The following is a 13,467-nucleotide window of genomic DNA, read 5'->3' as shown; positions in this document are numbered from 1 at the left end:
CAGTTGTATGCTGTACCGAGCAGGAAATGTCACAGCAGTCTCCAGTCAAGAGATTTTTAGGGCACAGTCTGACCACTTGCAGCAAAGCCAGGACCAATGCAATTCCTTTACACTGGCCACAGTGTTGAGGGAAACAGATGACAAATGAGATAAAGTCAGAGTCGTTGCTATGGTCTCCAGAGAGGGCAGGCAAATGTGCTCAAGGAGGGCCAAAGAAGTCCTGGCTTCAAGGACGAGCTGAGCCACAGGAGTAAACCTGGCTTCAAAACAGTTTCTGTGAACAAGACCTGGGGGTGTTAATGGACTGGAAGCTAAATGGGTGCCAACACTGTGATTCAACTGCCAAGAAAGTCAGTGTGATCTAGGGCTGCCTAAATAGAGGTTTAGCATCCAGTTCAAAGGAGATGGTGAGCCAGCTGTCTACTCCTCATGTTAGACTATATCTGAAGCAATGTGTCCAGATAACAGGACATCACAACGTCAAATCACAGGAGAAATTATGAACAGGTAGTCTGAAGAAAAGAAATCTGAAGGACACAGGATTTCTGTCTTCAAATCCTAGAAGTATTCTAATGCAGAAGAGGAACCAGACTCATTCTGTTTAGCTCCAGAGGGTAGAACAAATATCAACAGGAAAAAACCATAATGAGGAAGATTTCAGGTTAATATATGAGGAAATATCAGCAGAATTTACTAGAATTACTCAAAATGGAATGGGCTGCTTTTATGAGGCAGTGGGTTCAGTTTCAAGAAAAGGATTCAAGTAGAAACTAGATAGCCACAAGGGATGGTAGAGAGAATTTTTACATGGGGTGAAAGGCTGAACTTGATGCCTTCCAAAGTTCCTCAAACTCTGAAGTCTATTATTAGAAATAATGCCACATTAACAAGACATCAATAGGAACAAATTCTTAAGAGATTGGGCTGAAGAAGTCAGAGCTAATGATTCCACAAGACCAGGCTGACACCATAAAGGGAACATAGGAGAACTATATCCAATGAGCAATGGCTAAGGAAAGAAATGCCCCTACATTGTTCATACTACTTATGTGAACAACGGCAACAGCAGAGAACTATGGAAAAATCTAGGGCATACATCATCATGACTGGGAGTTAAAGATGTGCAGAATCATACAGTTTCAGATTTTAAAGGCTACCACAGTGGCTTACCCAATCTAAATCATATTTGACTTAAAAGATCTTCAATCAAGGGCTGGACAACCACTTTTTCAGATGAGTTAAAGTCACATGGCTACTAAATGTTAATGAAAAGATTTAAACCCAGGCTTCTTCACACTGAATCCAATGCTTTTTACTATACCATGCTGCCTCTAATTATTTCCATGATCTTGGAAATGACATTTCACCTTTATAAATCTCCATCCAACTTTCTGTAAAATGAGCTAATCATACATGTGGACTTATAATGTCCTTTCTGAACTTTGTATACTTTAAAATACTATATAAAAGTTAGATTCCTCACATGTAAGATTTTAGAAAAACTCCACAATTGACATGGAAAAAGAAACTGAAAAGAATGCTTAGAAACTAGAGCAAGCAAGACATTTTATAATCATTAGAAACAGATGTTCATTTTACTCTGCATTTTACACTGCATTTTACTCAGATAACTAACTTAATCTATCTGAGCCTCAGTTTCCCCATGTGTAAAAGGAGAATAATAATAGACTGCTTCTCTCACAGGGCTATTGAGTACTATTATAATATCATTAGATTTATCTGTGTTTGTGCTTCATTTCTTCCTTTCAGCCTAGACTTTATGATCATTTCATTCATTTCATTTCAAGATTGTCTTTTTCTCCATCTTCACATTCACTATCCCTAGACCCTTGAGTTTTTGTGGTTCCAGTTCTTATGTTAATCCCCCATCCACTTTGCCATCTGCCTTCTCTGCTCTTATTCTCAAAACTGCTGGAGGCACTCAGGAATCATATATTCCTGAGTCTGGTGTTAATTGATATTATCTATCTTCTATTGGACTCCGTCAACAGCATAACTATCCTTGGATTCGCTCTCATTGGCTTCCTATGTTATTCACAACAGTGGCAGTTATTATGAATCTTGTTCTTAATCTCTCAGCTCTAGCTTCTCTCTCTCTCTCTCTCTCTCTCAGAGGATGATCTAATTTCTCACTTTCCTGGACTCTCTTCATTTTACTTCTCTACCCTTCAACTTCTCTCCATGTTCTTTCCCACTTTTCCATTCCATCAGATAATACAGAATGAGATATAACCCCTTCCTGTCAAAGCTAACACCAGGCCCTAGAGTTTCTCCCCACTCTTAAATCTCCCCCAATACCTCCTACCCCAACAAAAATTTACTGTTTACACAAAGCATTTTGCAGGAATTTACTCAACTCATCTTTATGACATTGAAGGTAAGTAGAATAAGCATTCATCTTTTACAACTGAGGAAAGTGAGATTCAATGAAGGCTGTTGTGTTCCATTGTATATTAATAATTGCTTTAGTATTGTATTGCATATAGTAATGCTATATAGCATTAGTACTAGTATTCTATTAGTAATAGAAGCACTATTGTATTAGTGTAATTCTTAGTATGGTAGACTAAATTCCCCAGAGGAATCCTTCAGATTCTTTGGAATATGGCCATCAAAAAAATGATCACTTTCATTAGCATCAGCAACAATATGAGGTACTAGAGATATTTTCGTGATAGGTACAAGTATTGTTGTCTGTTTAGGAAGATGCCCTTCCCACTTCAAAACATTGAGAGGAAAGTTGCCAAATGGAACATTTGATCCCAATGTCCACCAGGATATTTGCTGACTTTTAGGATAAACTGCCTCTATAGTTTTGAGGCAATTGGAAGTCAGCCTTGGTACTATGTAAGTGGGGTCAAAGAAGGAAAGACGGTGATTGAAATTAAATGTGTAGAATGGTCACATATTTCAGCATGAAAGTGGAGAGTATGAAATGAGGGTGAATCAATATCAACTGGGAATCCTCAGCACTCTGAGTGGTAAGAAAATAAAGAGAAGGCAAAGCAATAGTGATGAATGTATGCATTTCATGTGTGCTTTTAGTGTGAGAGCTCCTTTCCCCAAAAAAGTTACTGTGGTATGTGGAATGGGGGAGGGTAGTGTCTACCACTAGAGAGGACGTAATAATAATAAGATATAATTATCTCTTGTACATTCAGAGTATATTAACTTTTGGGAACAGCTAATCTCCTCATTTTTACTTTTCTATTTCTGAAAGAGAATGCCTAGAAAAGAGAATGAGTGAGGAAGGACACATCAAGCAATCTAACAGTTAGAGGAAGGTAGAGAAGGGTTGATAATTTAGCTCTCCTTGGTAAAATAAAATAACATAAAAAGGATGCATTATTGACACCACTGTTCAGAGGTCCTATCTTCTGGTCAGATTCTGCTATGTGTTATTTTGAGATCCAGTCAACTATCTTATCTTTAGTGAGTACTTTTATCTCCTAGCAAAAAGAAATGCCGGATATTATGAAAGTTTCTCTTCTCATACCCTCCAAAATGAATTTTTGAACTACTATTTAGGAGTTCAAAAACACCAATGTGCTTTCACCTGCATGTGTTTCCTTGATTCTATAATGGACATTTTTTAAAATAAGTTTTTCTGATAGATTTTGCTTTTATATCACATGCACTCCAGATATAACCCTTATCTACTCATTTAAACTCTCCTTTATAAGAAAAACAATTAAGCAAGATTAATTGTGTCTGATTAGGAATACCACTTTTCTTAGATATAATCTCCCTTCCTTTACCGAGAGCAAAAGATATATTTCATTCTTTCTTCTCTGTGACCAAGATTGGTCATTATAATTACCTTGAGATCAGGTGCCTTTTTAGCATTGTTTTTTGCTATTATTGTCATTGTACCTATTTCCCTCTTGGGTCTACTAACTCTGCATCAGTTCCTATAAGTCTCCTTATGTTTCTCTGAATTCCATATATTTGTGGTTTCTTATGACACGATAACATTCTTACATTCATATATCATAATGTGTTCAATGGCAAAAATTGTGTTTCTAGGATTTGTTTTGGTACTACAAAAACTGCTGTTATTCATATTTTGATCCACCTAGAACAGGTTCCAAATAAACCTTCTATGATATAGAGTAAAGGAATCTATAGAAGAGAATTCTGAGTCAAAAAGAATAAAGCCACTTCTCTAACTATAAAGCAGCTCTCTTCACCATTAACTCAATTCATACAACACAATTATTAAACAGTAGCAGCTCAATGAGTTCTTCTTAGGGCCACAGAGACATGATCAATGGGGCATGTCTCTGAAGGTTTGAGTTTCTTTCTTACTAAGTCCTTGATCCTTAAATCAGGAAACGTATGGGATGCAAAGATGAATACTGGGGAGTTGTTTTGGCTTTTGACCCAATAAAAGTATCTAAAGGAGAAAGCCAGAGCAGAAGGATGTGGAAATGGAATCTTATCTTCAAAGGGATGATATAGGAGACTCTTTACATTAATCTTTTTGATTAAAAAAAAATCTGAGAATCCAAAGCATTTCAACAAGAATTTAAAGAAAGTGAGAAGTCAATGACTAGCCAAGCATGAGAATAACTCTTTTAATGACTTACATTAAAAAATAATGGGGCATAAAAGAAATCACCAAAGACATTTATGATCAGAAAAGGGGAGGACCAGTCATGGAGAATAAGCCAGGAATAGCAGATGGACAGATAGCCTGAATACTGCATCTGTACCCACAAAATATCAACATAACCCGGGCGGGGGGAGAGGGATGTGTTGTTATATTGTGCAGATCATCTAAGGAAGATTTACAGAAAGACTACAGAAAGAATTGTACAAGATGAAAAGGAACAAAAAGGTTACCATATGTGCTGGTTAAAAGAGAACCTAGTGAATTCTTGGAGCCAGCAAGTATTTTAATGATCCCACAGCCAAAATCCTTCAATGACACATGGTATCATAGAAAAAGCTCTAGATTTTCAAGTTAAAAGAGTCTGGGTTCAGTTCCTGGATTTATCATTTGCTATTTGGCATGGTTTTAGTTAAGTCACTTCATCTATTTCATTCTCACTTCCCTCATCTGTAAAATAAGCATGTTGGACTAGGTCACAGTAAAAGTATCTTCCAGAAATAAATCCTCTGATCCTATAGGTTTTCTCTACCCACCACCCAGAGTCAGGAATTATATAGGATTTTCTTTTAAGTTTATTCTTATTTAGCAATTGCAGTCCATGTAACTTTGGGGACCAGGTCACCATCCTAAGTGATGTTATTTTTCATTTATAAGAAACAAACCATTCCATCTACCATGTAAACAGCAAGTTCAAACACTTCTGTTATTTTTACCTCTGCACTGACAAACCAGTGGATATATAAATTTGTTATCTAAAGGAAGCTTCCCCCAAACAGGAGAAGTACATATTTTATTTATTTATAATTATTTGTTAGATTTGTAAAACTGCTCCCATCGCTGGAATGCCTCTGGCTAAATGCAAATTAAAACACTTTTTAAAGTAATAAAAACAGCAGCAGCATCATTTTAATTACCCATTGGGGGATGCCAGCCTGAAAAGATGGTTTTTACAATGTGCCTGCCTGCTTATGGGTGTGAGTTTTACTATTCAGATTTCCAAGATGCTAAAGCCCAACAATCCCCACCGGCTCCTAATACTGCTCTTTATAAACAATTACAATGTCTCCTTTTTTTTTTTTTTTTTTGAAACTCAGAGTTTTGCCTAATACCTTCACCACAACAGACCTGTGAAGAGGGTAATACAAGCATAATTATCCCCACTTTACAGATGAAGAAACTGAAGCTCAGAAAATTTAAGTAAAAATTTAAAATTGCCCAAGAATATGGTTAGTAAATGTTAGAAATAAAATGCAAAGCTAGGTCTCTCAAATCACAAATCCAGCATGGTCTCCCTATACCATATTTTCTCTTTATGATACAGATTTTCATGCTGGGCCCCACATCCAAGAAATTGCTAATAGAATATTGGTACAAATCACACTTAGTAGCAAATAACTGAACAATACCAATTAAACAGGTTAAACACTGGGTAAAAACAATGATGATCTGCACTGTGAAAAATCCATAGATCACAGATCCATTCAAGCACAAGATTAAAGCAACACTTACATGATGAAGACCCATTGGTAGGTTCAGATCCCTGGTTATAGCCTCATAAATGAGATATGTGAAATAGGCAAACAGTTTTCCAGGTTTCAACATCCTCATTTCTAAAATCTGACAATAATGCTTATGCTACCAATGTATAATGCTGTTGTAGGAAAACTACCTCCAATGCCCTAAAGCTATAATACAGTGAGTTATTATCTTGTTCAGTTGATAAGAAAATTGATTATACATTTGAAAAAATAGAAAACCATGTACTAATAAAAAGGGGGAAATTATGTTTCTTTGAGATTTACAAACAATATTGGACTGTTAAATAAAACTGGAAATAATTATATTTACTCACTTAACAAACATTTATTAAACTTATATTATGTGTAATGCATTAGACTAGGTGCCAAAAGGCAGGGCTTCTTAAACTTTTCCCACTCATGAAATTTGCCTCAGAAATTTTATGCAATCCCTGGTATATAGATATATGAAATACGAATACAAATTTAAACACTTATTGATAATAAATCATAATTTTAAACCCCACACATTCAGTTACAAGATCCCCATATGGGGTCACAACCCACAGTTTAAGAAGCTTTGCAATAAAAGATTTAAAAAAAAAGGTTCGGTATCTGCTCTCAAAAGCTTATGATCAAATAAAGGTGATAAAGCACATAAAGAGCTTTAAAAATTAAAAAAGAATGCAAATTAGACTACAGTAAATGTTTAAGAGAATAATTATAAAAATCTGAGATCAGATGAAAAAATCAATCATTTATAGCTACTGGAATTAGAGAAGATTTCATGAAGAAGATTAACATTTGAACTAGAGAAGGATCAGTAGAATAACAACAGTCAAGAATGGGTAAAGGGAGATAATTCCAAGAGTAGAAACATGAGGAATGTAATCAAGGACAGCAAAAAACTCACAAGAGGTGAATGATATGAGATTTGCTCAAAGAACAATAACACAATTGAACTAATATGTAGAAAAAGGAGAAGGATAAGTATAGAGATAAATTTGGAGAGCTAATGTATTAGAGAGTATCTTGAATGCTAGGCTAAAGAAGTTGGATGAATTGATTTAAGTTTTATTACTAAAGCTTCATTTATTATTGAATAGAAATTCAATAATGATAAAGTTTATTCAAATTTATATAATTCTATAAAGTTTACAAAGTGATTTCCTTATTCAAGCCCTGGGAGGTAGGTAGGGGAAGTTGTATTATTAGTACCTAATAGGAAACCACTGAAGGGTTTTGAGAAGAATGAGATGAATAGAACTGATATGGAAGATTAATCTGACAGAAGCACATCTGGTGAATTAGAAGGCGGAAGAAATTGGAAGCCCAGAGGCCTGTTAAGAGACCATTGCAATAAGAAAGCTTGAACTAGAGTGATGGCAGTGAGAAATACCAAAGACTGAATTACAAAATGAACTTGCTTGGTGTGATGCTCTACAACCTAAGATATTTATTATTGGATTGCTGAACCATGACATTCCACATTGAAGTGACCAAAAAGGTCATCTAATCCTACCCATATATAAACATTAATCTCTATAGTTACCTAGTCTACAAATAAAGAGCTTCATCAATTAGCAATTCTCAGTCTCATGAGAAGCATCTCATTCTATTTTGGGACATCTGTAATTATTAGGATTTTTTCCTTATTTCAAATAAAAATATGCCTTCCTTATTATATTCACTTCTAATTTTAATTTCTAAGGTCACTTAAATTAATATATGAGGCACTTTACTAGGCATTGGGGATATGCGAACAAAAATGAAAAATCCCTTGCCCTCAACTGGTTTAAATTTTATAATATAAAGGCAAGTAAAGGGGAAGTATGTAGGAAATAAATAAAAAGACATTTTAGAAGCACTGAGAAAACATCAACAACAATTGTTGAGAAAACAACAATAATAAGATAAGGGAAGGCTCATGGAGGAGAGATTATGTAGGTTAGGATTGAATCACACTAGGAATTCCAAGACTCAAGTGAGGGGAGAGGAAACAAAAGTTTACTCTCCTACATGACTACAATCCTGTAAATACAAGGGAGGAAACTTATATGAACAACTGCGAACCTCTCTCATCATATTTCCCTTGGCCCCATCTAACTCTGCTCACGATGTTACACAGGTGGTACCCGGGAAGTGTGGCACAATGAATGTAGCCCTATCTACATGGCTCCCAGGCTCATCTAACTTGTGGCTGGAGAAGAAAATTATGTGAGGCAAGAAGAAAAAGAATTCCATTCAAAACAAACATTAATTAAACTCTTATAATAGATTACGTGGTAGAGGAACAAATCTAAAAAAGTTACAATACCTGACCTCAAGGAACCGACTATAGAAGAGGAATAATACAACATCTACACAAATAAGGATAATAGACACAGAAAGAGATAAATGCAAAATCAGAGTTTCAAAATGACTCCTGACAAATTGACAAAGGAAGAGATCGTTCTCAGCTGGAGATAAATGTCAGGAAAAAATTAACGAAAGGGATGACTCCTGAGAAATTGACAAAGGAAGAGATCACTTTCAGCTGGGGGTAGATAAGTGAAGAAAAACTTATTTTCAGTCACTTCATTCTAGTTAAAAGAGGAATTTCTGGCTCATTGTAAGTAAATTTTCAGTAAAATTCTCTCTTTTTATAGCTTTTTATTTACAAGATATATATGCACGGGTAATTTTTTAGCATTGATAATTGCAAAACCTTTTGTCCAATTTTTCCCCTCCTTCCTCTCACCCCTTCCCCCAGATGGCAGGTTGACCAATACATGTTAAATATGTTAAAATATGTTAAATACAATATATGTATACATGTCCATAGTTATTTTGCTGTACAAAAAAAAATCATACTTTGAAATAGTGTGCAATTAGCCTGTGAAGGAAATAAAAAATGCAGGTGGACAAAAATAGAGGGATTGGGAATACTATGTAGTGGTTCATAGTCATCTCCCAGAGTTCTTTCGCTGGGTGTAGCTGGTTCAATTCATTACTGCTCCATTAGAACTGATTTGAAAAAGAAAAAGCAACAAGGCCAAAAAAAAAAAAAAAACTGATTTGGTTCATCTCTTTGTTGAAGAGGGCCACGTCCATCATAATCACGTCCATCATAATTGGTCATCATATAGTATTGTTGAAGTATATAATGATCTCCTGGTCCTGCTCATTTCACTCGGCATCAGTTCATGTAAGGAAAGAGATCACTTTCAATTGAGATAGGTCAAGAAAAATTATTGAAAGAGATGAAACCCTGAAGCAAAGAAGAGATCTGTAAAAGAAGTTGATTCAAAACAAGAGGCAAAGGTATGAAGACAAGAGAGGGAAAAATCAGAAGGAAAATGGGAAGCAGAACAGTTTGGATGGATCATAGACTAGGTGAAGAACAAAAATATAATATAAGCCTGTACTTCATTGGTAGTGATGATAGCCTCAAATGCCAGAATCCAGTATCATTTATTGTATAGGTAACAGGGAGATACTGAAGATATTAAGGCATGAGAAGGACATGATCAGACAAATACATTAAGAAGAATCATTCAGAAGTACTGAGAAAAATGGATTGGAAAGAAGCAATAGAAGAATGAAGGCCAAAATTTCCTGTGACTTCTTGCCTCTTCAAAAAGGTAATATATTAATTCCCCAAGTTACAAAAGAGCCTTTTCACTGAATAAAATTCTATAGCTGAGAAAAAATAGGGCACAAAGACACATTACAATACTTTCTCTCAGCATTCACTGTTACATTTAAATAATACTTAAAAAATTAAAAAGTACTTTCTACACCATCACTTTGTGAGATGGGTTGGCCAGTATTATTATTCCCTTAGCATAAATGAAGTATAAAGAAGTGAGGTGATAGTTATTCGAAGTCACTCAACTACCCAAACCTTTTGACTCCAAGCTTAGTGGTCCTAACACTAATCTAAGCTGCCTCCGTTATCTAGTCAGTATATATTTTGGGTGGAATTAAGTAAAGAGAGGGAGATATATTAATCACATCACTGCTTCACCTGTGAACTAGGGGAAATCCAACTGTTGAGGGGGGAAGGGAGGAAGATGTCAATACTCCTGTTTAAAATCAGACCCTGAAATCCAACATTATAAAGTAGAAAACATGTAATAAATTATTTCAACAACTCTTTTTTCCTCCCAATAGGGAAACCAGCCAGACTCAGAAGACTTGAACGCCAACTGAAAAGCTGTTGATAAGGGCTGAAAATAAACAGGAGATTTAATTTGAAAACATATTTTCTGAAGTCCCTCTGTCCATCAGATGTCCATCTGGTACAAGTCCAGGTTTTAGAGCTGTGAACTTTAGCTAAAGAGGCCCCTTTATTATCATGTGTTATTATGTACCATAAGACATCTTGCTAATCTGAACAGCTGCCATACTAGACAGTTTCAAGGAACATGGAGTGCGGTAGAAAAAAAAAAAAGTTGCTCTAGGAGGATGTCTGGATTACTGCCCTTGACACTGTGTGGTTATGAGGATATCTCTTCAGCCCCTCTGAGTCTCAGTCTCTTCATCTCTAAAATGGGGATAATAATACCCATACCTCTTGGATTGCTGTGAGGAATGAAAATGTTACATAAATTGTAAAGAACCATACAAAAACAGGTCACTATTACAACAGTTACCTCTTTTCCTGTGACTTATTCTGCTGTCATGAAATACTAAGAAACTAAGGCTACAAAGGCAACTAAGAGACAAACTAAATAATCATCAAAATACAGTCAGCAAGATTTAAAAATATGGATAAAGGAAAGATATTAATATCCCTTCCAAGGTAATCAGTACTTTTTGTTTGACAAAAAAATTGCTTGGTATTTATGTTTTATGCAAATAATCTATGTTAATGTCTAGGCTGTATATTATATAGCTCTGCATATAAGTGTTGGTAGAAAATACATGCCAATATATTGTAAACTGCTCTCTCATATAAACACAACGATTTCATAAATATACAGTGCCTTGTTCTTTAAAACATTTATTATAATTTTATGCAATGTGAATCATATTAGAATAAATTATTTCACTAAAATATTGAAGTCAGCAAAATTACCACCAAGCAAAAAGACACGGCCATTGTGTGATTTTCAATTATATCAAAATGAACTGACACATCCTATGAGTTGCTGTGATCCTAAGCATGCTCTGAGCCCCTGCAGAGCCTGTCCTGGGAGTCAGCTTTGAGGCACTCTGAGCAGGTTATTGTCACCATGGCTCATCTTTGCTACCTAAGTCATTCTGGGACATATGCTCTTTTTGTGTGTTAATAATGAGAGCTTCCATGCCAATGAGATGTTTGAAAATTGTGGAACACAAATGTCAATGATTAGGTACATAGACAGACATGATGCTCTCACACAGCTACATCAGAAAAATAATGGTTTTAAAAAGCCAGTCCAGGTACCAATTCAATTAAACAAATATTTATTAAGGGTCTGTTGTAGACAAAACATCTGTTATGGGCAATGGAGGAAATGCAAAAATGAAAATATATAGTTCCTGCTTTACAAAGCTTATAATCTAGGAGAGATAGAGTAAGAGGCAGGTAGATATGTACAATAGTTTAAAAATAATATAATAAAAGCCTAATGCTATAATATCCAAGGAAAAAAAGATCACTTTCAGCTATGAACATCAGAGGAAACTACATAGAGGAGAAGGTTCTGGAGCCAAGCTTTGAAGGATAAATGGTATTTCAATAGGAGTTGAAAATGCAGTCTAACTGTGGCAAATAATATAAGCCAAAAAAACAGACATCTGAAGACCACTCCACCCAAGAAATCCCAGCCAATGATGATCTCATGTAAAAACAACAGAGACGGTTTGATATTGTGGATAGAGCAGTTGGCTTGGAATCAGAAGACTGGTTTTGTGTCCTGAGGCTACTACCAATTGATTGTGTGCAATTCTAGGCAAGTTTCTTCATCTGTAAAATAAGAGGTTTGGATGCAATTAACTTTAAGGTCTAGTGCAACACTAATATTTTGATTCTGTGGAACAAATCTATATATAAATCTATTGATAGCAATAACTATATGGTATTGAGAACAGAATTCCTATTTTTATATGTCTAAAGAGTAGGATCAAGTTTTACCCTAAGAGAAAAGGAAAACTGGGAATGAGGAACACTGAAAAGTATAGAAGCTTATGCTGTTTATATTAATTTTATCTTTGCCAAAGACATCCCGGGCCATTGCCAGTCATCTTGACGTTTTCTTGACACTAGACTTCAATGATTCTGGAGGAGAGAATGAAGCTGATGACTTTGGAAAGCTCTGTCTAACTTATATACACTACCCTTATGATGTCATTGGTCCTCTTTGAGAACAAAGGACAAAGAACAACACAACTTAATAAAAATCAAAAAGAGAAAAGAAAAGTGAACAGAAGAAACTAACATATTCAAAGTAGGAATCCCCTGTAGAAGAATAGAAAATAGAATAGAAATTGTCAAAGATTATTAAGCATCTTCAAACTCTCATCAAGCAAATAATAAGGAAAACTAGAGTAAATTAATATTTAGCCCATGATAGTAAAGAGGATTGAGTCGATCATTCCATCAATAAGCATTTAGTGGAAGCATATATAGCACCGTGCTAGATGTTATATAAAAATGAAACACTCCTTGACCTCGAGTAACTTACATTCTATCAAGGGAAACAATATGTTCATAATAAGTATATATAAAATATTGTGTATAGGTATAAATATATTTATGTAAGTGTATATATATATGCATATATACATATATTTATAAGTGGTAATTTTGAGAGGGAATACTAATACCTGAGGGTGGGGGAGGGAGCTTAACGATTTTTGAGATTCTTGAAGATCATAGTGAAGCATACCTTTTTGTAGGACCTGGCTACCTTGAGAGGTTTGGAGCACAGGGTCCTTCCTACCCCACAATTAAATGCCTGCTTTTCACTATGGGACAAATGTAGCTAAATTGTGAAAAAAACTCAATACTAGGAAAGCTGAGCACCTGTTTGATGAACTCATGATCAATAGAAAATTCTGAAGATTGTCTACTAAAGCATGAAAGATATAATCTAAGGCACTAGAAGGATTGCCCACCCTAATAAAACAGCACATCACGATACATTGAAGAAAAATGTAGTCACTGCCACTATTTTTGAAAAATTCTAGAGAATGGGAGGCTCTAAAGGCTAAATACAAGTAAAATGAATGACCACATATTACAAAGATGTAAAAATGTCCCTGGAAGTCATATCCTTGGGAAGATTCGAGATCTGATCACAATCCATCTGCAAGTGCCTAAAAGAGGACAAAGTACTGAGAAGT

At 35.2% G+C, this 13,467-nt stretch overlaps 1 protein-coding gene and 1 long non-coding RNA gene across 2 annotated transcripts in view; one reads left to right on the top strand and one right to left on the bottom strand.

The window, feature by feature from the left end:
• Positions 1-13,467, bottom strand: part of HS3ST4 (heparan sulfate-glucosamine 3-sulfotransferase 4) — a 450,001-nt gene that overhangs the window by 304,679 nt on the left and 131,855 nt on the right. The window lies entirely within an intron of this gene.
• On the top strand, positions 9,315-10,397 carry LOC116422814. Its single transcript, XR_004233348.1, has 2 exons — positions 9,315-9,776; positions 10,309-10,397. It is a non-coding gene; the product is annotated as an uncharacterized LOC116422814 (long non-coding RNA).

This window comes from Sarcophilus harrisii, chromosome 1 (genome assembly GCF_902635505.1).
Source record: "Sarcophilus harrisii chromosome 1, mSarHar1.11, whole genome shotgun sequence".
NCBI lineage: Eukaryota > Metazoa > Chordata > Mammalia > Dasyuromorphia > Dasyuridae > Sarcophilus > Sarcophilus harrisii.
Note: the sequence above shows the minus strand (reverse complement) of the source record. Positions and strands in the feature narration are given on the sequence as shown.